General features: G+C 39.1%; 1 non-coding gene across 1 annotated transcript; it reads left to right on the top strand.

Annotated features, from left to right (window-relative positions):
- The first annotated feature begins 1348 nt into the window (after positions 1-1348).
- On the top strand, positions 1349-1456 carry LOC120255516. Its single transcript, XR_005535028.1, has one exon. It is a non-coding gene; the product is annotated as a small nucleolar RNA R71 (small nucleolar RNA).
- The last annotated feature ends 4696 nt before the right edge of the window (positions 1457-6152 follow it).

Consider the following 6152-nt stretch of genomic DNA (forward strand, 5'->3'; position numbering starts at 1 on the left):
TTTCACAAGTGCGTCTTCAATGATACCCTTCGGATGTCTAACTATTCGGTCAGCCAATTGAAGTGTCATCCGAGTGGGCCTAGGCTCTCCCAAGCCTAGTTTTTGAAAGAATTTATAAGGCATCACATTGATGCTAGCCCCTGAATCCGCCAATGCCTTCTCTTCACCCAAATTGCCAATGTTACATGGAATAATAAAGCTTTTGGGGTCTTTTTTCTTGTTTGGCATATTCTTTTGCAACATTGCCGAGCATGAAGCATCTAAGATCACAGATGCACTCTCCTTCAACTTCCTCTTATTGGTCAAGAGGTCCTTGAGAAACTTTGCATAGCGAGGCATTTGAGATAACGCCTCCACAAATGGGATGTTGATATGCAACTGCTTAAATAGACCCAAGAACTTCTTGTATTGCTCATCATTTTGGTCATTCTTCAATTTTGAAGGATAAAGGATTCTTGGCTTGTGAGGTGGGGGTGCCACTTTCTTCTCTTTAACTCTCTCCTCAACCTCCACGACCTTAGGTGTCTCAATATTGGTCCTCTCACTAGGGAGCCTACTCTCAACTTCATGACCACTTCTCAAAGTGATCACTTTCACATGTTTTCTTGGATTGGTCTCTGTGTTGCTAGACAAACTCCCTTGAGGTCTTTCTGAAAGTCACTTTGCAATTTGGCCCACTTGATTCTCTAAGTTGTGTAATGATGCGGTGTGGTTGCGAAGTGTGGCTTCAACCGATTGAAATCTTGTATCCGATGATTTAATGATCTTGGTCAAAGCCTTCTCTAAGTTAGTCATCTGGTTTTCTAACCCTGAAACTCTATTCTCCATGTTCGGGGCTTATTGTTGTTTTTGAAAACCCGGTGGTGCCATAGTCTTCTATTGCCCTTGATTACTCCAAGAAAAGTTTGGGTGGCTCCTCCACCCCGGATTGTAGGTGTTGCTATATGGATTTCCTTGGCCTTTCATTGCATTACCTACAAAATCAACCTGTTCCACAAAAGTGGTACCACCAATCTAAATCAGACAATCAGATGGTGTATGTCCTCCCCCACACCCAGTGCAACTCATCACGGCCGCCACTCTAGGAGAAGTTAGAGTGTCTAACTTCTTGCTCAATAACTCAACCTGGGCCGCCAATGATGTGACTGCATCAATCTCATGAAGTCCGGCTACCTTCTTCCTGTCTCGTGTGTTCCACTGATAAATGTTCATAGCCATTTCTTTAATGAGATATCGAGCTTCTTCAGGGGTCTTGCTTCCTAAGGTAACTCCAGCTGCTACATCAAGTAACTCATTTGTGCTTGGGTTCAGACCATTATAGAAAGTTTGAATGATCATCCACTCGGGGAACCCATACTGAGGACATTTCTGCAGGAGATCCTTGAACCTATCCCATGTATCAAAGAAGAGACTCCAATTCCATTTGCACAAACAAAGATATCTCATTCCCAAGCTTCGCCGATTTTTTGAGAAGAAAATATCAGGCAAGAAAAGCTTCTACCGTCTCCTCCCATGCAGTGATCAATGCTTTAGGTAATGAATGTAGCTATTGCTTTCCTATCCTTTTTAAGGAAAATGGGAAGGCCCTCAACTTGATAGCATCATCCATTACTCCATTAATCTTGAGCATGTCGCACACTTTCAAGAAATTCTCAATATGATTGTTTAGATCCTCATCAGCCAAACCATTAAACTGTGATGATTGTTGTAACATCTCGATGAAGCATGCCTTGAGCTCAAACTCTGACCTGTAATCAGTGGCCGCATAATGCTAGATTGCCTGCCAAGAACTGCGGGTCTTGCATAATCTGAGAGTGTTATCTGCTGCTTATGCTGTTCTGCCATATTATCAGACCCTTCACCTTCTATCTCAGCTTGATTTGACTGGTCTTGTAGAGGTTCTTTTCCCTTTCTATAAATTCTTCTTCCAATATCCAGATCACCTTCAACCAATATCGAAGGGCTTCCTCGGGTCATAACCTGGAGCTGAACCAAAGAAAGAAAAACAAATCAGAAAATAGAAGAATAAGAAAGTGTGAAATAGAACAAGTGATGAATAGCTAAAATAGAAAAGTGAAAAATGCTTCCAAAATGCCTATTAACCGGCAACGGTGCTAAAAACTTGACACACCCCTTGTGTGTGTGTACCGCAAGTGCATGGGTCGTCGAAGTAATAAAGTACCTGGTGTGTGAGTAGCCGTATCCACAAAGAATAGTACTCAGAATCAAATAGTAATGCTATTTAGATAGAGTGAAAACCAAATCATGAGTGAGTGAACAATATTATTGTAAATAAAATTAAAGAGAAGAAAGGAAAGCACAATAGGGATAATGAGAGACAATGGATAGAAAGATGGGGTACCCGGACATAGATCACCGTAGGAGTATTGTTTTGAGTACAAGACTAATCATTTAACTCCTAACTAATATTTAATGAGTCATGCAAATCCAAAGATACACGGTCCCAAACCTAAGGTCAGTGGTGACTAACCCTACACTATGCCTCAGAGGAAAGGAATGCTCTCGACGCCTCATACTGTGTAGGGTTGCTTAAAGGTCTAGGGACTCCAAGTGATAAACCCTATTATCTCATATAGATCTAATCCCTTTGTCTAGGCGAAAAAACCCCTAGTCACAATTAAGCCCCTAGTCACAATTAAGCCGCAGCACGAAGGATTACTTCAACGCTTCACTCTGTTGCTTGCGCAACTAAGCCCTAGTGTAGTTTGTCTCTCAGCACTTCACTCTATCGTGACCACAAAGAACTCTTGGAACATGGTGGTAGGATAAATAACACCGAAAGAGAAAATGGGTGTTCCGCTATCTCTCGACTCACCCTCTCCACCCTCTCCAACCTTGCTTTGTCTAACCTTAGTGGAGTGTCACTCATCCACAAGGATTACCAAGATAGATTCTCAAACCTAGTATCACTCTAAGGGAAAATCAATATAACAAGCATTCAAGGTTGAAACTCAATTAAAACATCAACTAAAGAAGCATAATGAAAGTCAATAAAACAAAATCATCCTAGAGTTTACAAGTCCAAGCATCCACTAGGGGTTCAGCACTCCATGGAGCCATACACGATCTATTTATGACTGCCTTTGTGCCCCTCCTCTTCATGTATTCACTTGAGAACAATGGAGGTTGGCACACACCCACATGTCTTTGAGCACAACTTGTGTCTTCATATTTGTTCAACCTGAGAACTTCATCAACAATTGCATACACGATCTATTTTTGCTTTCTTTCATTCAACTTTGTCTCCACAATCCTACATGCACAAAAGAACACAAATACACACGAATAAGCGATAAAATTTGATAAAAGTGATGCTCAATTTAAGAAAAGAATACTTTGTATTACTTATACACAAGCACTTATCAATTTCCCAAATAAAAACATCCTCCCAAAGTGCTCTTTCGATCATCTATACTGCCTGCCCAATCAGCATCACTATAAACTGCCAAGTGTGTATTTGAATCATTAGAGTACCAAATGCCAAACTCTGTTGTGCTACTGATATATCTAATGATGTGTTTCACAACTATCAGATGAGACTCCTTTGGTGAAGCTTGATATCGTGCATAAACTCCAATACTGAAACAAATATTAGGTCTACTAGCTGTGAAGTAGAGCAGGCTACCTATCATGCTTCTATACAAATTTGGGTCCACGTCTTTCCCATGCTCATCCTTAGTTAGTTTCTCATTAATACTCAATGGTGTTCTAACATGTCTTCCATTCTCCAACCCAAATCTTTTTCCCAGAAGCATATGTGTTTTGAGAAATGAAGATACCGTTCTTGCTTTGTTTGATGTGAAAGCCTAAGAAATGACTGAGCTCTCCTACTATGCTCATTTCGAATTCTTGTTGCATGAGTAGAATGAATTGGTTAACTTGATTCTGAGATGTGGAGCCAAAAACAATATCATCAACATACATTTGTGCAACCATGATATCAGACCCAACTTTTTTGATAAACAAGGTCTTGTCTAATCCCCCTCTTTGGTAGCCCTTTTCAAGCAGGTATTTTGTGAGACGTTCATACCATACCCTGGGTGCTTGCTTTAGCCCATAGAGAGCTTTTTGTAAATTGAACACATGATCCGAATGATGGCAGTCTTCAAACCCTTTTGGTTGTTCAACATAAACTTCTTCATTCAGAAAGCCATTTAGAAAATCACTTTTGACATCCATCTGATATAGTTTGAATCCTATGCTGCATGGAATGGATAATAGTAGTCTGATGGATTCAAGACAAGCTACTAGGGCAAAGGTTTCATCAAAATCATTCCCTTCCACTTGAGTGTAACCTTAAGCAACTAGTCTTGCTTTTCTTCTGGTAACATTTCCCTTATCATCAGTTTTATTTTTGAAGATCCATTTTGTTCCAATGACATTTACATATTTTTAGTCATAGGACAAGAGTCCATACATTATTTTGAGCAAATTAATTAAGTTCTTCCTGCATAGCCACAATCCAGTGTTCATCTTTTAAAGCTTCAGTTACATTTCTTGGCTCTATGAGAGAGTTGTAACACTTACATCCTGCCAGCTCTCGATAATCTATTATTTTACTGTTCCTGGTTGCCTTTTCCTTCATTGATGCTTCCAATCACATCCTATATTGGATGATTCTTCTTTACTATTGAAGATGGCTCCCAACTATTGTCTTCTTGACTGTGCTCATTGGATTCGAAAGTAATGCCCTTTGTTGTATCTTGAGTTGCAACATCTGTTGATTCTAGCTGTCTAGTTTTTTCTTGATTGACTTTAGGTGTTACAGTAGGTGTTGCAATAGGCTGCTGAGAGTCATCATCACTAGAGGTATAACCCTGAAGATTATCTGATTTTCTGGAATGATTTTGAGACTCCACACTGGTTGTTCCATCGCAAAGATCATCAATAAAAACATTGTAGGTCTTTATTATTTTTTCCGTTCTCAAATTGAATACCCGATAGGCACGACTATTTGTGGAATAACCCAAAAAAAAACCTTCGTCACTCTTTTCTTCAAACTTTCCAAGTTGCTCTTTGTCATTTAGAATATTGCATTTGCTTCCAAACACATGAAAGTAACTCAAGTTTGGTTTCTTCCCTTTCCAGATCTCGTATGGTGTCTGTTTAGAATAAGGTCAAAGATAGACTCTGTTCAGGATATGACAAGCTGTATTCACTACTTTGGCCCAAAACTTTGTAGGGAGTTTCTTAGTATTTATCATAACTTTGGCCATTTCTTGGAGGGTTCGATTCTTGCGTTCAACAATTCCATTTTGTTGAGGAGTTTTTGGGGCCAAGAATTCATGATGTATCCCATGATTTCTGCAGAATTCTGCAAATTGACTGTTGTCAAATTCCCTTCCATGATCACTTTTGATTCTAACAATTCTGCCAATCTGACAATCTTTTTTGTTCTGAACTTAAGTACAAATCTTCTTAAATGCTTCAAATGATTTTGATTTTTCTTTTAGAAACTCAACCCAGGTGAATCAGGAGTAATCATCAACACAAACAAATATGTATATGTTTCCAGACCAGCTTTCTTCTTGTGTTGGACCAAATAAAACCATGTGTAACAGTTCCAAAACTCTTGAGGTAACTATGTCCTATAAAACTTGTGAGATGCTCATTTTTGCTTGTTCATTTGACATGGACCAGACACTTTGTTTTCTATTTGTGCTAGCTTGGGTATCCCTCTTACAGCTCCAAGTTCTGCAATCTTCTTTAAGTTCTTGTAATTTATGTGCCCAAGTTTTGATGCCAAGTTCCTGTCATGTTGTAAGATATGTTGTAACACTAATGTGGTTTCTGAAGTGAATAGCAGTTGTCTGAAGACCTAGCACCAGTTAAGATACATTTGGTTGTTTTATCATAGACATTACAACTTTCTTTAGTGAACTTAACCATCATATTCTGATCACATAGTTGGCTAATACTCGTTAGATTCACCTTTAAACTGTCTACATGCAAAACATTCTTCAGGTCTGGTTAACTAGGTAGCATCAATGTCACTTTACCAACTACTTCACTTTTCAAACCATCCCCAAATGTAACTTCCCCAATTGAGCAGTGTTTGTAATTCTTAAGCAAAATTTTATTTCCTGTCATGTGTCTTGAGTAGCCACTGTCAAAATATCAATCTTCTTTTG

Source organism: Dioscorea cayenensis, unplaced genomic scaffold (genome assembly GCF_009730915.1).
Source record: "Dioscorea cayenensis subsp. rotundata cultivar TDr96_F1 unplaced genomic scaffold, TDr96_F1_v2_PseudoChromosome.rev07_lg8_w22 25.fasta BLBR01001040.1, whole genome shotgun sequence".
NCBI classification, from domain to species: Eukaryota; Viridiplantae; Streptophyta; class Magnoliopsida; order Dioscoreales; family Dioscoreaceae; genus Dioscorea; species Dioscorea cayenensis.